Source organism: Myotis brandtii, unplaced genomic scaffold (assembly GCF_000412655.1).
Source record: "Myotis brandtii unplaced genomic scaffold, ASM41265v1 scaffold115, whole genome shotgun sequence".
NCBI lineage: Eukaryota > Metazoa > Chordata > Mammalia > Chiroptera > Vespertilionidae > Myotis > Myotis brandtii.
In genome coordinates, this window is record NW_005353967.1 from 13,406,774 (window position 1) to 13,433,659 (window position 26,886).

General features: G+C 40.5%; 1 long non-coding RNA gene across 1 annotated transcript; it reads right to left on the minus strand.

Annotated features, from left to right (window-relative positions):
* Positions 1 to 184: 184 nt before the first annotated feature.
* LOC102243309 lies at positions 185 to 26,886 on the minus strand. Its single transcript, XR_313110.2, has 3 exons — positions 26,771 to 26,886; positions 925 to 1,034; positions 185 to 242 (listed from the first exon to the last, which is right to left on the minus strand). It is a non-coding gene; the product is annotated as an uncharacterized LOC102243309 (long non-coding RNA).

Below are 26,886 nucleotides of genomic sequence, written 5' to 3' on the forward strand. Positions count from 1 at the left end.
CAATGAGTCAGGGTTTCTCTCCCTTGTAACTGAAAGCGTTCTAATTGTTAAAAGTTCCAAAAGGAAAGGGAAGCATCTGAACAGATCTTTTTTATTCTTTTCCCAAACCCCCAAAGAATGGAAGGGTGGTTTCCGTGTGCTATTCCAGTCTCCTGGGACTTCCCCCAGCATGGCTTCCCCCTTCCTGAATTGGTGTTTCTTCCTCCGTGTAGCCTGTAGTACATGCACTGTGTTTAGGACTTCTATTTAATTGATGTGAATGTAAACAGAAGAATTTGTTTGATGCAGCATGATATAGGAAAGGGAAGAAGAGGGAAGTAAAGGTTATGGATGAAAACTATGAACATTGTAGAAAATACTTAAAATGTTTTACATGCAGGCGTGGTCATGGCACACTTACCTACAGTACAAATCCATGTCACCTTTCAAACCTAGTGACATCTAGGAACCTGTACAGTAGCCAATAGCAACTAGCTATTTGTCCCAGCCACTAGACACATATAACTATTTAAATTTTTAATTAAAATTAAATTGAATTAAAAATTCCTTCACATTACCCACATTTCAATTCTCAGTAGTCACAGGTGGCGACCATATTGGACAGGACAGATAGAGAACATTTCTATTATTCCAAAAGTTCTACAGGACAGCAATGCCATTAAGGTGTCTCTTAGTCAAACTGAAGTGATAACCAGAGGCTTCGGAAGTATGAGAGAGGGATGGCACAGTGGCAAGGACACAGTTTTGTGGCAAATCCTGGCTCTACTATTTCCCTAACCTCTATGAATCTTAGTTTCTTCACAGTCAAAATGGAGATAACAGTATTTACCTTGTAGGAGTGTTACAAGGACTAGAATTGATGTATATGGAAGACCTAGTAAGGGTCTTATCACACTGCAGATGATCAATAACAGTAAGTATTACCTGTTTCCTTCCTTGGGAATGAGTCACACAAAATTTTGTTTTGTCCATACGACCCTCTATACCGTTGACATTCAAAGTGTGGTTCACAGACCAGCATCATCGGCATCACCCTGGAAATCATTAGAATACAGACTGTCAGGCCTCACCCCAGAGCTACTGAGTCAGAATTCACATTTTAACGAGATCACCAGGTAATGATTTGTCCACACATTAAAAGTTGGGAAACACTGATATATTCAACATGGCAGGCAAAAATTCAAAATATGCAAACTATGTGATGCACAAAAAGAATGTGGATAACACACTAGGGAACCCTAACCATAACTGAGCTGCCTGTCTGAAGAACGTGTGAGAACCTAGTGGTTGAGCCCAGCAACAATGAGACAAGAAGAAGCAGTCAGGACACAGGGCTCTTGCACCATCTTAGCAAGATAACTCTGCAAGCAGCCAAATCTCCCAGTTCTCTAGGTGAGTGATCTGGTGACATCTGGTAAGTTATTGCTGCTTAATAAATTACTTACAGAAATTAAAAAAAAACACACACAAAAAAAAATACCACAACAATAATCATTCTCTCTCACAGTAAAAAAAAAAACACAAAAAAATACCACAACAATAATCATTCTCTCTCACAGTTCCTACGGGCCAGAATTCAGACACGGCACCTGAGATCTGGGGCCTCAGCTGGAAGACTTGCGTGATGGGGACTAGAATCATCTGAAGGCTCCTTCAATCACATGTCTGGTAGTGATGTGGCAGTCAGTGGGGGCCTAGTTAGCATTGTCAGCTGAAACACCCACCAATGGCCTCTCCATGTGGGCTATCTTCCTCAGAATATAGTAGCTAGGCTCCAAGGACAATCAGAGAGGGATGAGGGAACAAAGGATGGAAGAAAGAGGAGCGGGTGGGGGGAGAGAAAAGGGAGAGAGAGGGAGAGAGCGATCCATAGAAGCCATAGAGCATTTTATGACCTAGCTTTGGAAGTCATGCAGCATCACTGCTGCCACATTCTGTTGGTCAAGATAGTTACAAAGGTTGAGGGAGAGGAAGCATAGACCCAAGGTGTGTCACGGTCATACTTGACATAATAGAGGTATGTCAAGGTCACATTGTAAGTACACCTTGTGGGAAGAGATATTTTTGTGATGGCCATATAATTAAGGTCATCTTGTTATGGCCATCATTGGAAAACCAAATCTTCCCCATGAATATTCTTTTTGGTTCAAGTTATTCCAGATCTCAAATCATCATGCTCACTATCATCATCATAAACAAGTTCTTATGTAATGTCTTCCTTGTAGAGAAAACCATATTCTAATTCTTATTTATTTATAACAAGAGTTATAAGATGTTCATTTCCCTTTAGTTACCTTGTTCTTGGGAATTCTTTCATAATTTTTTCCAGAAAAAATAGCCTCACAGCTAGTTTCACTTTCCATTCTGTCTTGTTCTTTTGCATTATTTCATTATATTCAAACTCTTTGAATGTGCCATCAAAGAACTTTTAAAATAAAGTGAGAATAAGTGGAATAGGTAAAGGTAATAGCTCATTCACTGGTACTAATTTCCCAAATAGTTTTTTGGTTGCTGAACAGCTTGAGTTTCATTGCTAATGGCAAATAAAATAGTTATAGTAAAATGTGCCCATGAATTAAATTTTTGATTTCCATTTTTTTGTAGCTATCTAACCACCTTGTATTTTCAGACTAAAACTTTTCTCAGTGTATTTTCATTTTCATAATAAAACTTTCTGGGCAAGATTGATCTCAATCTGGTGATTCTTATATTAGAGTAAAATTAAGAAAGGGAGAGGAAGAGATCGTTTTCTTCATATAACAAAATAGAAAATACTAGTATTTGCTTCTCGTTTAAAATATCAAAGGCAAAACTACTATTGGATCTGACCTAAATAATTTATCCTAAATAATGGAGGAAGAGAGACATCAAGCAACTGGATATAGACTTGGCACAGACTTTTAGGTTTCTAATTTTGCACAACCTTCTGTGGTTCCTTCCCCCAGAAAATTACATTCTAACTTCTTATGGTTAAATGGTCTGCCCCTGTGATGTTCCCTTTTCCCCACATACCTCCTAGCTGCTGTTAACATCTCAGGGTTCCCATTATTTCCTTCTCCTAAAAATTTCACACACACACATGCATACACAATCATTCACCATATATGTACACATTCACTGACACACAAAAACTCATAAGTACACAGATACATACACACATACATGTATTCATATGCACATGGTCACTCATACATAGTCACTCCCAAACATGAGCGCGTGTGCACACACACACCAGCCTATTAGTACAATCCACCTTCTAACTTTGACCACATAAATAACCACTTGCTCATCTCTTCCCTCCCCTGACCAGGAGGAAAACCTCACATCATCATTGGAAGATACCTAACCTTTTGGGATCTACATGACAACAGCAACATTCACATTAAAAATTCACTCCCCAAGGTCACCCCGGGTCCTGAACTCCAGTGCCAGCAGTACATGATTCTACCCCCATTCTTTTCTGGTAATCAAGATTCTCAGAAAGAGTAAAATTTGCATAGAGTTAACCCTGAATATGTTTTATTTTTTATTTTCACAAAATTCTGTAACATGAGTACTATGGATTGAATTGTGCCACCAAAAAGACATATTGAAATCCTAACCCCCAGTAAATGTGACCTTTGCCAATAAAGTTTTTGCAGTTGCAATCAAGTTAAGGTGAGATTGTTAGAGGGGAGCCTAATCCAACGTGACTGATGTCTGTAAAGGGAGAGAAGAGGTACAGAGACACACAGGGAGAACACCATGTAACAACAGAGATTGGAGGGATGCAGCTGCAAGTCAAGGAGCAAGGGTGATTGGCCACCCCCAGGAGCTGGGCAGCAGCAAGGAATGACTCTCCAGTGTCAGAGGAAACATGGTTCTCCTGACACCTTGCCTCTTGACTGCTAGACTCCAGAACTGGGAGAGAATACATTTCCTATTGTTTTAAGCCACCCAGTTTGTGGTACTTTGTATGGAAGACTAATACCATAGTATTCAATAAATTACTCCTAATGGACCTCATGACAGAGAAGACAAGCTGGCATGTTGTTAGCCAGAACAACAAGAGGAGAGAACCTGAGAGGCAGACGAGGTGGGAGCCTGTAGCCTGGTTGTCCTAGTCTGCTTGGGCTGCTACAACAGAATCTGAAAGACCGGGTGGCTTATAAACAATGGAAATTTATTTCTTATAGTTCTGGAGGCTGGGAAGTCCAAGAGCAAGGCACCAGCAGATTCAGCCTCCGGTGAGGACCCACTTCCCAGGCCATAGATGGCTCTATGAACTCACATAGCAGAAGGGGGAAGAGATTCTCTGAGGTCTTTCCAGTTTGTGAGGCCTCCACTGTCATGTCCTAAGCATTTCCCAAAGGTCCACCTCCAAATACATTTGGATTTAACATAAATTTGGCGGGGGGGTGGCGGGGGGCAGGGGGGAGACACAATTATTTAGTCTGTAGCGCTGGTCAGCATTAAGTAACTACTTTAAAGACAATAAAGCTCTAACATTTTATGCAACTACTTTAGAGACCATTTCAGTTCTTTTAAGCCATTTAAGATGCAGACATGATCTGTTGCTCATAAAAAGGTAAGTGCTTATCCCTATGCACATTTGCAATATATTAATGTAAGTCTTAGGTATAATTGTGTATCTTCTGCATGTTTCTGGGTGAGCACTAGCCCACAGAATGTGTTCAGGGCCAATAGTGTATGTCCTGCTTTCAACATCAGCATGGCAATGGCTGCAGTTGATGATGTACCTGGGATATGCTGAGGCTACCCCTTTATGTGAATCACTTGGAAAAGATCTGGACCAGGATCAGAAAAAGACTCCTTGGGATGTTGGGAATATAGATACCATCAAAGAACAGAAGTGCAGCTTCCAGATAAAGGATAGTGTATATTAAAAGAGGAGGGAACAGAAGTTCCTATTTATTGAATCAACTTATTTCACAGCTGTATTGTCATCTAATCCTAAAAACATCTTCAGGCATGGGTGTCATACCCATTTGTAAGGATAATTAAATTGAAGTTCAGAGAGCTTAAGTAATCTGCTCAAAGTCACACAACTAGGAAGTAGAGCCAGGATCTGAATCTAGTTATGTCTGACTCCTAATTTATAGTGAGAAACTCAAACCCTTTAGAAAAGCTTTTCAGATATATTCTAATCAAGGAAAGGAGCTAGATTCTTTTATTACCAGCTTTATATTGTAGTGTTTTATATTGCATATCTTACTTTGATATTAAGAAGGCTAGACCAGCATGCATTGTTAAAATGACTCCCTGAGAGAGGGGATTTAAGAAATTACCATGGCAATTTTCTCTCCATAATAATAGAACCGCTGGTTTTTAGCCAATATTATGGCCTTGTGTCTTGGTTTCCTTTCTAGCTAGAGGTGGCCGTGTGTCTAATTGTCATCCAATGGAAAATAGATGGAACTGTGACACAGTTTCAGAAAACTTTCTCAGAGAAATTTGAAGCATGCCCTTTTCCCATTGCTTCTCCATCCCTTCTTTCTTTCTGCTGCTTGGAACTTGAATTAGATGGCTTGAACACTAATGACTATCTTGGACCCTGAGGACAAAGGCATCAATCTAGAGATAACAGACAAGTGAGTTGAAAAGTCCAAGTCTCTGAGGACTTTGTGAAGCAGAGTGGCCATTCAGTCCTGGACTGCTCACATCCCACCTGTATATAAGACAGAAATCAATGTCTATCTTGTTTAAGATACTATAATTTGATTCTTTGTTACTTGCAGCCAATGCTAATTCTAACTGATTTGGGTTCATCATAGAGACAAGAATTCTGTCCCTTAAAAAAATAAAAGGATATCTCTCGTTCTCTATATTTCCTACCTGGGTATCTTAATGGACTTCCCTTCCCCCCACAAAAGCCCAGAACCTTCAAGTCAAGTATTGAGTACTCAGTTCCCCTGTATTGCCAATAAAGTCAACACAACTTAAGCTTGAAAATTTTCTCCATTTCATTATTCTTCTTAGTTGGTGCTACCTTTACCTGCATATGTTCTATAATCTGGTCTGTCAAACTCCTATCTCTCTGCTCTTTCAAAGCCCTCATTATAGTTTGCATGTTGAGAGAGTGTATAAGCAAGACCCTGCTACTTACAATTACTTGCTCCCCATTCTTAATGATGTGAGGCTGAAGGATCAGAAGAACAGGCCCCAGGGCAAAGGGAAAATGAAATGAAATGCTCTCAGTGGCTCACCGGGAAGGCTCATCTAACTCTTTACCTGGAATGTCTCTGTGTTATAGCTTTGCTTTCTTTCATTATCGATAAATTCAGTGACCAGGAACTCTTTCTTCATCTTGTATAACTGCCAACACTTCATGAATATTTAATAAGCAGTTAAATATTCACAACAAGAGGAGGGAGACATAAAGTCTAAAATTCCAATCTTCATTTGTGAAATTTTATAATTCCTTTAAAAGCTATTTTTTAATTCATTTGACTAGGAGCAGAAGAAGCTTATTACTTCAGCAGGAAGTGGCCCACAGCAGCAGGTGAGAGAGATGTTGGGGCAGGGGGTGGGTGGTGGAAGAGGCATTACACACTTGGGAGCCAGCATTCCTAACATCCTGCACTCAAACACGATCCACTCTCTACCTCCACTCTCTACCATGGGTTAAACTACCGCTGTTGTTTGACCTGCCTGCCTCTGTGAGTCCCAAGGCAGTGTGATCAGCTGTGCAAGAAGGAGTAGAGGGTTTCTCCAGAATTTTGCCCCAGGGGCACCTCTCCTAAATGATAGGCTCTAGAACTCCAGAGATATTCAGACTGTATAAAGCCAATTCTTCAAGATATGGCAGGCAAGGGGAGGCCCTCTTCTAGAGCAAGAGCATGCTATTTCTAAGTTTGGTTTAATCAGTTCTCCATAGACACCAAGCATGGATGCTCCCTGAGGGCTGCATTAACCTGTCATCAACCCCTCTCTCTTTCCTCACTGAGAAGCAGTGGAGTGAAGTGAGCCTGTGGACTGCCCATACTCCCTAGTATTATCTCCAATCTGCCCAACAGAAGATGGGCTTCAGGGGACTGTTGCATAACCCGAAGTCCATCAAACACATTTCTCTGTGCCTTCAAAGAGTATCTAGAAGATGAGTCCAATAAACTCTCAATAAAATCAGTCAGCTAGCTATCAGGATTTGACTGAGAGAAATACTTGGCTGGAGTAACCCAACGGCTACTAACAAAAAATTAAATGAGAAAACTGATGGAAATAGAGGGGTACTGAAGTGAAATGAAAAAGCAATAACCAAATAAAAGCAATAACCAAATAATAGCTAACATTTACTGAGCATTTGCTGGGTCAGACATTGTGCATACTCTATATATTTTGGATAACAGTCCTTTATCAGATGTCTTTTGCAAACACTTTCTCCCAGTCTGTGGCATGTCTTTCATTCTCTTGGCAACATCTTTCTCAGGACAGACTTTTTTATTTTAATAAAGTTGAACTTATTAACTCTTTTTCTTTTTAATCCTCACCTTGAGGATATGTTTATTGATTTGAGAGAGAGAGGAAGGGAGGGAAACATCAATGTGCTTCCCATACACACCCCAAATGGGGACCAAACCCGCAACCCAGGTATGTGTCCTGAGTGGGAATCAAACTGTCGACTTTTTTGTGTGTGTGTTTGGGATGATGCTCAACCAAGAGCTACACTGGCCAGGGCGCCCTTTACTTTTATATTCACAGGTTTCAGTGATGAGGTCTCTTTGGATACCATTATTTAGCCTATTACAAGGACAGTAGCCTGACCAAGGGGCCCATGTCTAGGTCTCTAGAAATTTATATTATCATTTTAGGGAGAGAGAGTTATACTAAACAATGGCTCAAATTACACTGTTACATGTAAATCTGCTATTTAAATGCAATATGTTAAGGTTGCTAATTTATTTAAGGAAATATAGATTGCTCATCATTCAGCTACTTTGCATCATGTAGTCAGCCCCAAGATTATTTTTTTTGCCTGGAGCATAATTTCAATTTAATTAATGCTGTAAAAATGAATGTGAGCATATTAATGTGGAATTAAGTTAGAAAATGTTAAATTTAGTATACATTTTCTGAGGTGTGGTTCACTCATGACTTCTGTTCCTGTCATCTTGTGCTTGCACAGCTGGTAACTATAAATTCAACATGAAAACAGTGTTTGAAAATCAGCAGACATTGCACTGGGCTTAGGGGTGAATTTATCACTGAATTCTGTGATGATCTATATTCTCAGCCTGTTGACTTTGGGGGGAGGTAATGGCTATGGTGTCACTCACATAGGGGTCCAATGTTGGCCCAGCTTGTCATAGCACAAGATACTTAACTATATTCAGAAATTCTTTTCTGGTCTAACCACAGAGAGGAGCACTGAGCCAACCATCACACTTGCTGAGGGAACAGGTATAATCCTGGCATTGGGAGGGGCCCTCTGAGAGTTCAGAGTTCATTTACAGCTCTGGTTAACTTCAACACAGAAGTCTGGGGGGAGAGGGAAGCAAAAGATGTTATGGAAAGCATCAGACCCAACCCTCTTTCTAACAACCATCCTCATGTCAATGAGACTCCATTGCTCTCCCCCCTCATCCTGTGTTAGCATGTGGTGCCTGGCAGATTCTTTTCTAATGGTTGGGGAAGGGAATCTCAGTTGTAAGAGTAGCCATGTGTACAGTTGTTACCAAAGCCCCATATAATGAAAAAGCCTACCTGAGTTCCTCCTCCTCAATTTCTAAAAGGCTCAGATGGCTTGCAAAGAAACATGGGTCTTCAACAGCCATCTTCAAGGTTAGCAACAACAGCAACCCTCTCTCCCCATCTGCCCCTGACAATCACACAAAAGTACATATTCTCTTTCTCAAGGACCCGTGAGGCCTCCAGTCAATGGCTGACAGAAATGGAAAATCGATTTCAGATTTATCTCCGCGGGGAAGTAAGTATATTCCTTAAAAAAGTATAATCCTTAAAAATAATGAGTTATGAGGTCATGGAGGGCTTGTTCTTTTTCCTGTTTGCAGAGACAGTTTAACTTTAGAAGAAAAAGTGACTAATGAGCAGGACATTCTAATTCTAGTGATGTGCTTTTCCCATTTTAATGTCAGCTGAACCACAAAAATGTTCATTTTTCTCTCTTCATTACTCCTCAGGGCTCAGGAAGAACAGTGTCGCCAAAGGGGGGAAAAAGCTGGGTAACTCCTGCTCCCTCCACCCAACTTCCAAAAAACATAATAAGATGCAGCTCTGGCCTCAGCCAGCCTGTGTTGTCACTGTTTTTGGTGGAGCCATTCCACTTACCAGCAGGATGCCCACAAAGCAACATTTTCCATCCTTCTTAGACAGTAGTGGAACATAAGGAAGACAATGTTGTTCAGAAACCAGTACATTCAACAAGGTAGAAAGAGGCTTGATGTGCAAAAACAAGAAGTTTCCCTAGCAAGCAGACTCACAACCCCACCACCCTACGTCCATAGGTAGGATCTATTGAGTGCCAGCTCTGATTCTGATTACTGTTAAAACCCTGTGGACAAGCTTCTTCTCATTTAATCCTTGTAACAGACCTCTGATATCACACAATTACCAAATTAGAGAATTGGGATTAGAACCCAGATAACAAAGTCTGCATTCTCAAACCCTGTGCTCTAATCTAGTGGTTCTCTAATTTAAGCAGACATCAGAATCACCTGCAGCACTTGTCAAACTGTAATGTTGAGGCTCACCACAAATTTTCCAATTCAGTGGGTCAAGCAGTCACACTTTGAGAACCACTAACCTAATGCCTCTCTCTGATCATCAACAATCATGTTCTATAAAGGAAAAACTTCAAAACACCCTTCTATGACTTCTGTTCCCCTCTCCACTTCCTAAAAGAGAATCTGAGAACAATAGCTGGTGTACCAAAGGCCAAGAAGAGAAATAAGAAAAAGTAGAGCATTAGAGATGCCTATTTCTATCTTAACAACTCCGTTCAAATGAAACTCTCAATAGTGGCCCAGGACACCCATGACACACATCCTTAAGAATATGGCTCTCTCTTTAACGCGAATGCCTCTTTCATGTTGGCAGGAGTTGATCCTATGGAAATGACTATGGTATCCACCATCCTAGCTCTTGGATAAGTTCTTATAATTTAGAATACTTTGCATTTTCTATGTCTCTTGATCTGGCCCTACCATTTAGACCCACAGTGAACTTAGTCACTGATGCTTATGACTTTTAAGCAACATGCTCTCTATGAGTCTAAGTTTTTCTTTTTCTTTGAGGGTATGTCCCTCTCTATCTCATACTCTCCCTCTTCCTGTCTTACATTATTGCTCACAATTTTCTCATGGATTAGCTAACTATTGGTGATTCAATAGTGAAATTGATGCAGCACAACAACATTAAACCCCTCAAATACAGACAGCCGAGTACTTTGATTACACCGGGCAAGAATCTAACACAGCTCTTCTCCCCCACTTCTCTACTCCCAACAACATCCATACCCTGGACCTGAGACAGCTACCCATCTCCTCTCTCCCATTCACTTGGGACAGTGGAGCTTTTAGAATGCAGAACAATTATACAATTCCTCCCAATGGTGAGGCCACCTTCTGTAACTTCCTGAACCTCATGGAGCTATAGTGAGGAGGTGTGGGTGTGCTCCTAAAGGAGGAAGCTTGGCATGATCAAAGCTACTTTACTTACAGACTCAGTTTTGCTTTTTTTTTCTGTTTTAATACCAAAAAGTCATAAGATAACAATGATAGCAGATAAAGCTTCATGTTCCATCTGTCTGTATTGAAAGACTCAGGAAGTTATTTCCTTACTAAAAAAATTTATATTTGTAAAATAGACAAGCTTTGAAAAGAGAGCCTAACATTTGTGTACACCTACAATGTACCTAGAATACCTAGAATACAGAGGTTCCAACTATGCTTTCAGTTTAGTCTTTATAACAACTGAGAGCTTGGCTTTATTATATTTCATAGTCAAGAAAGCTGAGGCTGAGAGGTTATGCAATTTGACCAAGATCAAACTGAGCCAAGGCTGGAACCCAGACTTGTCTTTCCTCTATATTATATGGTTTTCTTGGAAAAGGATATAGTAAATAAAGTTGGCAGCCCTTGCCCGCTTGGCTCAGAGGTTAGAGAGTGTTGGCCTACAGACCGAAGGGTCGAGAGTTCAATTCCTGTCCAAGGGCACGGACCTCGTACCTCAGTTGTGGGTTTATCTCTGGCCCCTGTCAGGGCATGCGGGAGGCAACCAATGTGTCTCTCTCATGCCAATGTTTCTCTCTCTCCCTCCCTCCCTCCTTGGGAAAAATATCCTTGGGTGAGGATTAAAAAAAAAAACAGAGATGGCAAAGTGGAGGCCAAAGATAAGCAAACTAGCAAGGAAAATCAAAAGAGAGCATGCAATGACAAATATCAAAGGCATTTACATGGATTATAGAACCAGGACATTTCCAATTCAGACATTGATTCTAATGTGTGTGTTTTTCTTCAACATAGCACCAAGCAATTAACTCAATTCTCCATGGGCCCTGACTGGATGTCCCACAAATTTAACTCAATTGCGATACTATTTCCCTGGAGATAGCATCGGATTCCAGAGGTTAAGGTCTCCGTCCTGTAAGACTTCACCCTCCCCTCACTGCAGATGCCAACTGCAAATCAAGGTTGTTACCCTTACTCAGGAAATCAGTTTACTTACTAGACTGCCAGTTTATTACAAAGGCTATCAAGGGATATAAATCTATAGCCAGATGAAGATACATAGGACAGGGGCAGGAGCTTTTGCTCCTATGGAGTGTGGGGCCTGGCGTTCTGATTCACCAACTGGAGCCTCTCTAAAAGCCCATGCTTTTGATTGTTTCGATTGTTTACTGATTACATCACTAGCCTTTGGTAAATGAAAATCTCCAGCCCCTCACCCACCTTGGAGGTCAGAGGGTGGGGTCGAAAGTTTCAACCCTCTGATCTAGGTTGGTTCCTCTGGCAAATAGCTTCCATCCTTAGTCACCTAGGAAATTTCCAAATATTGACTCATTAACATAAAAGACATCTTGATCGATTGACAGCCTTACTTAGGAAATTCCAAGATTTTTAAAAAGGAGGCCCGGGCCAGGAATAGAGAGGAAGACCAAACATATATTTCTTATTATAAATTACAATATCACAACATGTAAAGGCCATTAACAACAAATAAAAATTTAAAACTGAAGACAGATTTGAGAAGTAATGAGAGACACTAATAGGAAGTTTCAGGGTAGATTAAACTACAACCTATGGGTACAAAAGGATAATGAACAACAAATGCTTGCCTGTGATTACAGGGGAGGGCAAAAGTAGATTTACAGTTGTTCATATGGAAAGTAATACAATAATTAATAAATAATAATTCAAGAACAAACTATTTCACATACTCATAACTGTAAACCTGCTTTTGCCCACCCCTTTTTTGTGAGTAAACCATAACAAAAATGTTGAGAAACCATGACCAAGATTATGGAGAATAAGAATGTGAACAAATCCAACTAAAATAAAGTATTTCTTTAGTCTTGTTAAATAGGAAGTGGAAAGGAAGTACAAATAAGGGTCAGGTTATAGAAATGATAAACCCTAGAAGTGAGTAAAGGAATGAGAAGAATAAATTGCCATAAACAGAGAGAGAGGAGGAGGAGGAAGATAAAGATGGCAAGGACACAAAGGAGGAGGAGAGGTGAGGGAAGGGGAAGGGGAGGAACGAGACACAGGAGGAGAGACAGACTTTTAAAAATGTTTCCAAGGAGCAGACATGCAGTTACTCTGATGTTTGTGGAAACATTGATTTTTCTATTAATGAGGGAAAATACAAATACAAAATACCTTTAATAATGTCAAAATAAAACTACAGAGACAGGTTAAAGTGAGAATACTGGCAAGAGGTTCTTTGGATAAAGGAGCTTTACAAATTAAAAGGCTGGGCTCAACTTTTTCTTCGAGCTAGAGGTACCCGAAAGAACCCTGGTGAATTCAATGGCCTTCCTTTCCTTGCTTTTCTCTGGCTCATTACTGAGGTGCAAACAGGCAAGATGCTGTGACAATGCCCAGGCATAAAGGGTTGGCTGGGCAGACACACCTGCTACTCTTTCTTTTATAGGTGGGAGCTCAGGATGCTAGTTAGGATTTGTACCATGTCTGAAAATGACCCCAAACCAATCCCTGTCTGTAGGGTAACAAGTGTGGGCAGCCCAGACTCAGACCCTACCCCATGCAGCTGTATTTATGGGCTATAGAACAGTAATTGAGGTTAACTGCCATTGAAAGACACACACCATATGATCTTTTTGCATCCGTTTAGTGAGATGGTTCCAGCATCAAGATATTTTCCCAGGGGCGCTGTGGCGATTTGCTCTCCCGGTTTATGTGCTCCTTGCATCTATGGGTTGTGCACAAGCTAATGGGGCTAATTGTTATTGCTCCAGTGGAAGTCCCTTTAACATTTTCCCCTACCTCCCGCCTCAATGTCAAGCCCATTGTCTTCTGGTGCTTTGGTTTTTCCACACTTTGTAGTCTTCATCCTTTAACTGCAGTTTGAAAGAGAAAGAAAAGTTCCCACAACTGGAGGTTGGCAGCCTTGACTGCTGCTCTCTGCTCAAGAGAGATTCGTTTTTGGAGTCACAGAATAAAATGATTTAAGAAAAAGAATCCTCAGTGCTCAGGCTCTGCCTTCTAGCTTCAAAGCCTTTTACAAGCTGCAATTCATTAAACGCAATAATCATTTGAGGCCAGCAGGCCGACCTCTGCAGGGAGAGGGGCCAAGCCCACCCACCCCACCCTCTTTCTCTTTGTGTTCCCAACCACAGAGAGCAGGAGGGGCCGAATAATGGTACTCCCACCAAGTGGCCGCCCATGGCCCTCAGCCCAGACCTGCTTTTCTTCTCCTCCTTGCCAGGGCTCCACGCTCCACTTAGCCATTGGGCACAGGCTCTTCTCTCCTCAGGGCTGCATTTGTCTGCCTTTCACAAAATAGACAGTCTGCCCACATTTTATTTCCTTTAGATAAATGAAGAATTTCCTAGCCACAGGGCCCAAATAAGCCTGACATCTGCCCCGTGGGACAGATGCCTCCCTGCTTGACCACTCAAGGACAGTGACCCAGGAGGCACTGCACCCCTTTGTCACCAAGAGACAGAGCCAGTGTGCCCACAGCATGCAGGGCCCATTGTCCCAACATGGGTCCTTGCCATCCAGCCATATCTGGTTACCCCTTGGCAATTCCCCACCCACTACTGCCAAGTGGTTGTCTTTCCAGAGAGGAGGTGGCATGGTGGACTGTGGATTTGTGGTATCAGGGCCACTGAAATGAGAGCTCCTGTGGGCCATTCCACAGTCTGGAAGCCCCATTTCTTTTGCCTTCTGTTCTTTCACATGCACCCTGTCCAGATCTTTTCTTAGAGAGAAGAGAAAAATAATAAAGACCCACCCATGGCATATTCAATTTCATAAGGCAATGTCGCATTAATTCTTATAGTTCTTCTTTCTTTCCAGTTGCCTTGCTTCTCCTCAACTCTACCCACCAGCTTAAGGAGAAACAATCATAGGATCCCCTTAAAGCACTACATTAATAATTCTAGTGTAAAAAGGTAGATTGGGTCTACTTTTGACAGCTGATCATTTCCTAGTGGTACTCAAAACTGTTCATGAGTTTCATCCACAGAACAACCTTAAAAATTTGTGCCAGGATTTTCTTGGGCCAGAATTCATGGGGGTGAAAGATGAGTAACCAAATCCCAAGCCAGGCCTGACACCATCCTTTCCTTTCTCACTGTCTCCCTCACCCCACCTCTGTGCCTTTTCTCAAGGTGGCCTCAAGACACGTTTCCTCCATTGCTCTCTCCTCTTGCCCGAAGATTTATACTCTGCTCCACATTTAAGGCCCAATGCCACTCCAGCAACTCCTTGAAGGCTTTTCTCTCTGCTGGGGCCCAGATGGGTCTCTCTTTTCTTTGGATGCTCAAATGTTCATATTCGTTGATGTACAAAAGTATAATTTTAGACTTGGAAGGAACCTTAGGCTCCAACCATCTCCATTTATAGACTCGAACATTGAGTCACTGTGAGCTCAAGGACTCTTCCTGTATCACACAGCTGGGTTGTAGAGGGTGAGACAAGAATTCATATTTCCTGACAATGACCTGCCTTCCCACCTCCCCCACAGATGATTGCCAGAGACAGGGATGCCTATGGGTCACCAAGGGCATCGTGCATTGCTCATTTAGTCCCCCTGAAAAGCAAGGAGGCAAAAGAGCCACTGCTTTCAGCAGAATTCATTTCATTCCACTGTGAGCCACACTCCTGCCTCCAACGACATTCTGATGGCACTCAATACTTCCTTACTCAGAACATCTCCAGAAAGTTCTGTCAAAAGCCCTTGATGTCCACTTTTCCCCCCTTTTCCCCAATTTTGCTTCCCTGCTCAGGTTACTAGCTGGACCCTTTCTGGACACAGAGCACTCAGATGTGTTTACTATCACACTCAAAGTTAAAAAACTATCTCTGTAGAGTGATGTCAATTGGCACCAACATGACCAGGACTTGGTTATAAGGAGGAGGTCCAGATAACTCAGAATATACTTGTGTTAATTAATCTTCTTTGTTTTAACAATGTAAAACTTACAGAAAAGCTTCAAGAGTGCAAAGAAGTTTTCTTCCTGAACCTTTTGAGAGTAAGTTGCTGGCATGATGTATCATGACCTCAAAATTCTTTAGTGTGTAATTCCTATTAAAAAGGATATTTTCCTACACAACCAAAACAGACATCAAAATCCAGACACTCACACTGATATATCACTAGTATTCACAGATCCCATTCAAGTTTTGCCAATAAAGTATTTAGGGCAAAAGCATCCAACCCAGGATGATTTGTTAGATTTAGGTGTCATGTCATTTAATCCCCATCATTCTGGAAAAATTCCTCAGTTTCTCCCTAAGTTTTGTGACATTAACACTTTTGAAAAGATTATAAGCCAATTATTTTGTAAAAAAGTCTCAGTTTTGGTTTGTTTATATCTCCTCATGATTAGAGCAGATGATGTATTTTTGGCATAAATGTCACAGAATTGATGCTCTCATTATATCTGAGGTGGTATATCAATTTGTCTCATTTACGTTAATCTCTTGTTAACAGGATAACATAGAATCAAAACACATAAAGTAAAAACCTAAAACTTATGAAAGACTTTACAGAAGCAAAATAATATGGAAATACTTTAACAAAATTTTCTGGTTTTGATAGGTCAGGGGGCAAAAGAGTAAATAAGGAGAATTTGAGAAATATAATTTATATGGTTGCTCATTTTTGATATATTGACTTTTGGACCTTATAAACAGATAAATATTTTTCCCTATAATTGACATGCTTTGGATTACAAAGAAAACAGCAATAAGATTCCCAAACAAGATAATTTATGTCTGATTATAATAATAAAAATATTAAAAATTTAAATTACTACTGGATTATTCAAGGATGCTTTTAGAAACAAGTCATGGGACAAAGAAAAAATCAAAACTATGATTAAAAATACTTAGAAAATAATAACAATGAGAACATTAGATTTTAAAAACTGTAGTATGGGATAATATAATCATATTTATAACATTAAATCAAGAGTTTTATAAAGTTATGAAAAATTAATTGAAGATATTATAAAGACAGTCAAAAACACAAAATAAAGAGGGAAACTACTCATTAAATAAGAAATAATAAACTGAAATTGGAAGAAAAGAAAAAAATTGATAAATAAATATCAGGGAGGGATAAATCTATGATTTAGTGTAATATTGCTTCAGAATTGTACAGACAGATCAGTGAAATTATATAAAGTGCTCAGAAACAGAATTCATGTATAAGTATTTCATATATCTACAAGGTGGCATTTTATATCAATGAAGGACAGTACTGGAAAAATAGGTTAACCTAAAGAAGTTGGGGAAGGAAGTCAGCTTTTTCACCATGCACCATGTACCCCAAATTACAAGTGATTAAAGAGTTACTTGAACCATGAAAAAATTATTTTAAAAAAAGAAGTGAGTATTATATCATAGTGAAAATAATCTCTCTAAATAGCATCAAGTATAGATACTCTAAAATTAAAAAAATGAATACATTTCATATATGACATTTACATAATTATAAACTAAAATGAAAAGAAAATTAAAAATTAGAAAAATATTTGCATTACATAAAACCAAGAGAATTTATCTCCATGTATAAAGATATCATATAAGCATTTAAAAATAGGATGACCCCATTTATTTGTGATATGTATGTGTAGATTTCATCAATAAATAAATCAATAAATAAATACCAAATCATATTAGTAAGCAAATACATTCAAATTAAAAGAATTAAATAGAATTGTATGCTTCTCAGCTTAAAAAAGATGAACAAAGAAACACTGCTACCCAATGTTAGCCTGCAAGGGAAAAAAATACATTTCATCTACTACTGGTACAAAGACAATTTAGAACAATCTTAACTGGGAAGAAATATGTCAGCGTGTATAAAAAATTTAACATGCATATTCTACTTCTAGAAGTGAATTCTAAAGATATAATTATGAAGGTGAGCAAAGACATGTTAAAATTAGAGACAACCTAAATGTCCAACAATAGTGGTTTGATTGACTAAATTATGGTACCTGAACAAAATGGAATAATATTCAACTATTAAAATCATTTTGCTGAAAAATATATAATGTTGAGTGAAAAAGAATATAATCCAATGTGATTCTTCCTTTAGTTAAAAATATATACACACAAATGATATAGAATGCTATACATATATGTATATGTATGTATATATATATGAAAGTAAACCAGAGGAATTTATGCAAATGTTAACACATTAACAAAAGTTACCCCTGTTTGAATGACTTTTGTTTTTCTATTGATAATTTTTTTGTTTTTTATATTTTCTAGTGATCATAGATGTTTTTATCATCAGGAAAAGAAAATCTGCTATTTTAAAACATGATTCAAGTCCTTAAGTGAAAGTTACTACACTCCCCAACACCCTCCCCCGCCCCAAAAAGAAAATGTCTGGTAAATGAGCTTGGCTCACAAGTCAAAGCCAGATACACTCAGGCAGGCTTCTTCTCCTCCTCTGACCCCGCTCATCTACCTCTCTTTTCAAGCCCTGCTCCCCCAGAGTACTCCTCTGTACACTTTGTACATAATAGCTCCTCCTTTTAGCCTTTTCCAGGGTTCCTGGAATAAGGCAAAGGCTGGGGAGCCCCATGGAACCTTGAGGTTCCAGAGCAGCTCCGATCTTCTGCCCTAGACCCCTGTGGACAACATACCCTCCAGCACACTCTCATCCCTGCATGCCTCTCCTGAGCTCCAGCCAGCCCAGCACAATGGAACATCACAGCTGTCATGGAAAGAAAGGCTGAGAGACCAGCATGGCCAGAACAAACTGTCCAAGCCACAGATCAGAGGGCAGACTGTGCCAATTGTTGTCACTATTCATGTGCCCAGGCTGACAACAGGGCCCCATAGAACGGCAGAGACTAACCAGAGGGCATCCTAGGCAGCCTGGAAAATTTTTTCACAACCAGACATAAGTCTTACTGCAATAATTGAGGTTAATTGTGCAGAACAAGGCTAAGAAGACATCATCACTGTTCCCCCTTGCACATGGCTTCTCTGGACTTCTGCAAGGAAAGAGAAACAGGACATGGACAGTAGGGAGAGGGGGTTCCAGTCCACATAGTGGTACAGTTTTGAAAGCTTCTGCTAGCCCTAAGTCCCTCGTCAACTAGCTTCTGTCAACTAAAATAATTCCTAGAAGCCTTAACACAATAGTTCATAGTGGTCATATGAATGGATTTGCAGCCTTTTCCCTGGAGAATAAATTAGGAACAGAATGGTGGGCAGGTGCATTCTGAGAAGGGGTCACAATGATGGTGTTTCCTAAGTGAACAGATCTAGCAGGAGACTATGAGTGATGAAGAGGCCACTGCAGGGCTCTGGTGCCTTCAAGAAAGAGGGAAACACAAAGAGAGGAAGTGTCTAAAGCAGGGTGAAGAGGTTCAGAGATCTAGTTTCCCTCACTCTTTGTCCTGGGCCAGCCCTGGGTTTGGGGTTTCTGCCTGTCTTCAGTGTTGCCTTGGTGCCTTGGTGGCGTTGTGTACAGGGAGAAAGTAGCTTCTTGTTTGATTTGCATGTGAGCAGGGCTTAGGATAGTAGTATTCAGCACTGAGCATAATAGTTGGTAAAACTTGGTTATATGAAAGGAAATCCTATATAATAAAAGCCCAGCAACCATAACAGCAGAACAACCAGAATGACCACTCACCCAGTCACTATGAGGTGCACTGACCACCTCTCAGTCCCTTTTCCCAGCCAGCAGCCTCCCAAAAGCTCTGATCACCAAGAGCAAATGGGAAACCAGGGTGGGTGGTGGGGGATGCGGGCAGCACCAGGCCAAGGCCCCTGCCCCGCCAGTCACCCAACACATAGAGGGGAACCCGAGGTGGGGGTAGGGCCGGCGAGCGGGTGGAAACGGCTGACCTCTCGGTCCCTGCTCCTAGCTGACAGGTTCACATTGCCCTATGGCAAACAGGGAATCGGGGTGGGAGGCAGTGGGGCGTGGGGCCAGCTGCCGGCAGCTGAGGAAGATGGCCCTGATCGCAGGCTAGGCCTAGGAACCATACCCGCTCATGATTTCATGCACCAGGCCTCTACTTTAATATAAAATCCATATAGTTTTAACATTCTGAAAGGCCAATTCATTTCATGTGTTTAGATCCAAAGCTTTTGCTTGAGTGGCAAACATTCAAAACCTGTCTAATTTCTGTCTCCTTTGCCATTCATCAAAACTTACTTGTCCAATGTCCTAGCTCTGCTGGGAGCCTCCTTCTTTAGGGAGTGGAGGATAAAGTGTGGTTGGCATGAGAGAGAAGCCAAGTTTATTGAACATCACTAGATTCCAGCAATGTATTGACCCACACTCATTGTAATTCTAGAGGCCATAGTATTTTCACTTCACCTAGTGGGTTGAGGAAGGGACTTGGACCATAGTGTTTAGTAATGTGGAACTCACTTCACCTACAGATACATAAGGCCCTCAAATTAAGTCATAGGTCAAGCCTATTCTCTAAGACAGCGGTTCTCAACCTGTGGGTCATGACCCCTTTGGCGGTCGAACGACCCTTTTACAGGGGTCGCCTAAGACCATCCTGCATATCAGATATTTACATTACAATTCATAACAGTAGCAACATTACAGTTATGAAGTAGCAATGAAAATAATTTTATGGTTGGGGTCACAACATGAGGAACTGTATTTAAAGGGCCAGAAGGTTGAGAACCACTGCTCTAAGAAGTCTCAGGGATCCCAGGCTGCTCCAGGCAAGCTATATGAGGAGCCAAGGCCACAGCTTCTTAATATGATTATAGGAAAAGTCCTTTTATTCTGTACAGTCAACTTTTGTTGCTTCAATGAACTTCTCTTGGTCTATGAGAAACTTAAGAAAAAGCATTCCCTTTGGGAAGGCAATTTCAATATACATGTTTTGCAGTGCATAATTCCTAAGTGAACATCTTAGAAAGCTTAAGAAACATATCAGTGAACTTCAGTAATGTCCAAATGTCTTCCTTGTCCCTTGCATGTTGCTATAAATTATAAGTCATAAACCAGGCTGGCTATATTGTTGTCACTTTGAGCAATATTTATGTTGTTGATGATATATCCATTTTTTTAAAAATCATACAGGCTGTTCTGACTGTGTCTAGAATAATAATGGATCCCTAACATATTATAAATTGGATAAAGAATAGAAAGAGAGAGAAGAAAGGAAACCTAGAAGCCAAAATCTCCTCCCATTGCACTCTTTTATAAGGTGGCTTTGCTTTTCCTTTTATTTTTCTTTGAAAACAAATCATAGTCTTTTAGAGTCTTTTCCATTAAAAAATAAACAGAGGTTCTTAGTAAATTGCTCCAAGTTTACATTCTTTGGTGAGTTTGGGCAAGCAGGAGTGATAAATATTTTCCCTTACTGGCCACCTGGCTCAGCTCTCCCATTCCTTGTCCCCCTCTCCTGAGAACTCCCTGACTGAATTCCTCTTTGGTATTTGCTTTAGGTTTTCACTGGCTATCATGGGTCTTCTCTGCATGAAAATCATTCTGATCCCACAAACAGCTCTGGTTCTGGATTCTCCTTTCATGCAAATCACTTGTTAAATCATCTCATTTCTCCTATTTCTGTTTGTCCAGAGTTGTTTAAAAAAATTTTTTTCAGTTCAATGTCTTATATTCAATTGTAGTGATTCTCCTTAAATAATCAGAATTTCATTATAATCAAAGTCAGTAGTAAACATTGTCATAAGAATAGATATAAAAATGCAAGTGAATTGAGAGAAATAAATCCTTATATTTATGGTCAATTGACTTTTGACAATGGCGTCAAGAAAATTCAATGAAGAAAGAATAGGCTTTTTTACAAATGATGCTGGGAAAATTGTATAGCCACATGCAAAAAAGGTAAACTCAGACCTTACACTATTCTCAAAATTTAACTTAAGATTTATCCAAGATCTAAATATAAAACCTAAAATATAACACATTTAGCAGAAGACAGGGGAAACTTAATTTAGGCAAAGACTTCCTAAATACTACACCAAAAGCATGACCCATAAAAAAAATTGATAATTTGGACTTCATTAAAATTAAAAACTTTTGTACTTCAAAAGACATCATTAAGAAAATACAAAGAGCCCTAGCTGGTTTGGCCCAGTGGATAGAGTATCAGCCTGCAGCGAACTGAAGGGTCCCAGGTTTGATTCCAGTCAAGGGAACATACCTCGGTTGCAGGCTCCTCCCAGGCCTGGGCCCTGGTCCCTGTGTTTCTCTCACATCGTTATTTCTCTCTGTCTTTCCCTCTCTTCCACTCTCTCTAAAAATCAATGGAAAAATATCCTCGGGTGAGGATTAAAAAAAAAAAAAGACAAGATAAGCCACAGATTGGGAAAAAATATTTTTGCAGATTACATATTTGATAAAGGACTAGTATCCAGAATATACAAAAAAAAACTCTTACAATTCAGTAACAAGAAGGTAAACAACTAATTTAAAAGCGGACTAAAGGTATAAATAAGCATTTCATCAATGAATATACATATATGAGTGGCTAGTAAGCTCGCCAAAAAATTGTCTGTATCCTTAATCATTCAGGAACTGCATATTAAAACTACAATGTGGTATCATATCATACAGACTAGAATGGCTATAACTAAGAAGACAGAAAATCACAAATGTTGTACAGGATGTGGAGAAACAGTAAACCTCACACGGTGCTGGTGGGGATGGAAAATGGTGCATATGCTTTAGAAAAAATGTTTGACAGTTTCTTAAAAGTTAAACATAAATTTCCCATATGACCCAGCATGTCCAGACCCATGCATCTAACCAAGATAAATGACAAATATGTCCACACTAACATTTGCACACAAGTGTTCATAGTCACATTATTCATTATAGCCTAAAAGTAGACATAGTACAACACTAATAAACCTCAAAAAAGTGAAAGAAGCCAGACACAAAAGACTACATATTGAATAAGTCCATTTAAATGAAATGTCCTAAAAAGGCAAATCTACAGAAAAAGACAGTAAATTAGTTGCCTGAGGCTGAAGGGTAGAACAAGGATTAAGTGTAAATGGTAGAACAAGGATTAAATGTAAATTAAGTATGAGAGATCTCACTTGAGTGATGAAAATGTTCCAAAGTGATTACTGTAATGTTACACAAGTTAATAAATCTACCAAAAAAAATTGAGTTGTACATTGAAAATGGATACATTTCATAATATGTAGGCCATCCCGTAAAGTAAAAGGCTAATATGCAAATTTTCCCCATTGGTGGGAGTTTGACCAGCCAGGAGTTAGATGTGTGCTGACCACCAGGGGGCGGCACGGAATGTGGTGGGCGTTGGCAATGCAGCGCTGGCAATGGGTGGCAGTGGAGGCACTGCTGGCCCCGATGGGCCCTGATGAGAGCAGGACCGAGGCCAAGGCAGGTGCAAGTGGGGGCTCCAATCACCCTGCCGGTTGCCCCACAGACGGTGATCAGTGGCGGTGGCAGGCGGCGGGGCTAGCAAGCGGGCAGTGCCAGGCAAAGGTGGGTGCAAGTGGGGGCCCCAATCACCCTGCAGGTCACCCCAAAGATTGGCCCTGATCACTGGCCAGACCTAGGTATCCTACCCGTACACGAATTTTGTGCACCGGGCCTCTAGTACCTTAATAAAGTTGTTAAAAGTCAGTAGCAAACAAAGGAAATGCAATGATAGAAGATTGTAAGGTTAAACTCTCAAACTCAACTTCAAATGTTTTCTATTTTTTATTAAGCCTAAAAAAAGAGGAGAATAGTGTTCTAACTGCAAAAATATATATAATTGTTATAATAATGGAGAATGTCTTTTCTGGAATATTAAAATGATCCATTAGTAGAAAATAAATAAGTTCAAATTAATCTAGCCATGATCAGAGGGAAAGCTAGTTTTCTTCTAAAAGTTTTCTTTGTAGCAGACATCCCATCTCAATGAAAACGTACCCTATCTCAATAAGAATTAGTCTTGAACCTCATATCCTGAAGTCAGATATTGGGGCAGTTGTCATTGATATTTTCCCTAAAGATCTTTCAAAACAGAAGCAAAAGAAGGGAAGAAAGTGGGGAAAAGCAAGGAAGGTTGGGAGGGAAAAAGAAAAGCAAGCAAGCTAGACGAGGAGACAAAGCATTTGAGATTTGAAGAAACGCAACCCAATCTCCCAAGTTGGAAAAATTTCACACAGTTGGTGAACCAAGTTTCCATAGCTGCCAACTCTTGGGACCAATTTTCAGAAAGAAGAGCCCATTGCTACTCCACTCCTTCAGTATGCGTGCTCCCTCACACTCTATTCCCGAATAATTACAAGCATACAAGTTATACCACAGACTGCAAGCAAAACCCCAGCTGCCTCCTGAAGCTGATTAACTCAGGAAGCCCACCAAAGTGACCAAGTGCCTTCCCCTCTGACCACCAGGGAATATGCAAACCACTGCCTATTATGGAAGTCCCCAATCCTGAGGATAGTACAGACTTTCTTTTGCCTCCAGTGCCCAAACCCCAAGTCAGAGCATTCTTCACAGGCTCCTGTGATCTTTTAACACTCCTGTTTCTTTCTTTCCTCTCAGCTAAGCAATAGCTAGCTGATCATTACACAGACAAGACTCTTCTAAAGAATAAATATGAATTCTGAGATTTCAGAACATGAGTCTGCAAAACTAAGACCTGTGGCTGTTTCTCTCCAGGGTTAGCCCTGGGATAATAACTAAGGTGTGTCTGTGCTGAACTTTTGGTCAACTTCTATGACAGATCCTAATCAATGCTATTTCCTATTTCATTCTGCTGGAAGATTTCAAGCCAGGCAGGAATGGTAGTGGGGAGACGAGGAAGTCTGGTTCTTTTTTAAGAACTGGGATCTTTTCTTTGGTTGACTGGAGAGTAGGGTGTGAGAAATGTACCTCCTGCTGACACAAAGAAGGGGTTCTGGTAACTGTTTATTTTACCCAGAAAAACTCTGAATGTCTATCAGACAAAAGGTAGCTTGTTCCTTTGCAGACTCGGTGATACTGTGGAATTGGCTGAGGTGGTTCCAAAAGGTGTTTGGCCAGTGCAAATGTATGAGCTTGGAGAAGGGCTTGCCAAATCCTGTTAAGGTTTATAGAAGTCAAGAAGCCATGGCATTCCAGCTCTGGTCATATTTCTCAAGTCCGGCTTAAATTTTGCGCTTGCAGTTGACTGGCTTTTTTGTATTTTGATTTTCATTAACACAGAAGGCTTGCTGTTGGCAATAATGTCTTGGAACGTCCTTGCTGGAGCTTAACATTTCAGCACATTTTGCATTGCCTAATGATGGAGTTGCGGTTTGCCAGGAAGGACTGTTAACGCTTTCCTCCTAGAACTGGGTAGAACTATCCCCATGCAAACCTCAGCTAGTTCAAACAAAGCTTCTGTAATGGCAACAGGAGAGAAAAGCTGCTATAAATACTTTTATAGGCTGCATAGGTGATTTACAACCCGCTTTATTAATCCTATAAAAAGGCACAGCTGAACGCCTTTAAGTTACATGCATACAGATGACTAATTAAATACACAGTTAAAAGTCTTGACCCAGCACAATTCTGACCATTAAAGAAACAAGTTTTGAATTTCCCTCTGGGCAAAAGGTTTTGGATAGATTTGTGGGTGGAAGAGGGTGGGAGGGAGGAAGAGAAGGTTGACATGGTAGAGGATGGCAGGTGAGAGAGCAAAGGGGAAAACTGAGTTTCTGCTGGTTCATGTTTACACTTCACTACAGTTATGATGACACCGCAGCCATATGATTGCCCAACACTGCCCAAGGCCTCCTATTCTGACCTCTGACAATGACTGGGCCACACTTAGCTTGAGCGGGGATAAATTAAAGTGGTTTTTTTATTGATTGATTTGAGAGAGAGAGAAAGAGACAGAGACAGAGAGACAGAGAGGGGGAAAGAAATACCAATTTGTTGTTCCATTTATTTATGCATTCATTGGTTGCTTCTGGTATGTGGCCTGACTGGGGATTGAACCCACAACCTTGTCATATAAGGATGACACTCTAATCAACGGAGCTACCCAGCCAGGGCCTGAGTGGGGATAAATTAAAATGGCTTTGGGTACATAAAGAATAATAGATTCCTAACAGTCAGTTTGGGAGGCATCTTAGCAGCCTTACTTATCCCAGTTGGTTTACACATTTAGATATTGAGATTCAGGGATGAGAGGCAATTTTGGTTTTGGTCACAGGACTAGTTAACAACAAAACCAGGACAAGAACCCAGACGCAACCTCTAGAACATTAACCTTTCTGAGACACCATTCCCTCCTCAGGCTGTGTTGCCAGGAGACACAACATATTTTGATGGGGGTAAAGGGGATTAGTGGAAGGCAAGTCAGGTAGCATATGATTCCAAAACTATAAACGTTTGCCAAACCATTTATCAGAAATATAAAGGCCCTTTTAGTTTTTAAGGTTCTCGGAAGGGATTGGAAGAGGAGGGAGTGGCTTTTCCCAACAGGGGACAAGCCCCAACAATTCCTCCATCAGCTCAGTGGGATGTTCTTTGTTGGTTGGCCCCCTCGCAAAGTCTGGCTCTGTACAAAACATTTTTAGAAGCTCCCAGATCAGGCTGTGAAAGTGATGTGAGTACAACGGGCCAATGGGTCAGGAAGATTGGACAACATGTCTGATGGGCCACCTGGAGAAGCTCATATTATTCCTCCTGCAGTTAGCTCTTGAGGTAACCCACCAAGGTCAAGGTCACTTCCACACCTACAGGCTGCTCACATAGAGACTGTAGCCGAGAACTCTTTTTGCCCCACAGGCATAGCTCTGTTTTGCTTGGTTTCCTTATGACTCTAGTCTAGGGCCTTTTCCTGAACTCCAAAAGTTCTCTTCCCTCTTTATATGTGAAGCACAGACCCTGGCTATTGCCTCTATCAAGAAACAACACTCACACCGTTTTTCATTGACCTTCCACCCCTTTCACCAGCTAATTCCTATCCATCATTCAAGTTTCTGTTCAGATGTCACTTCCAAGTAAGAGATCCTAAGAGTAGATGCAGGGCTCACTCACCTGCTCCTACAAGAAAATTATATATATATAATCACTTATCATACACTTATAATTGTCTAGGTTCTAGTTGTTTTTTTCCACTAGACTGTAGGTTCCATGAGGGTAGGGACCATGTTACCTTAATGACCATTGTATCTCTGGCATCCATCATGGTTCTTGGCATATAGAGTGATGCTGATGAAACACTAAACTTCTTAAATGGCCAAATGTTCCTCCTTCTTCCACACGATCTCC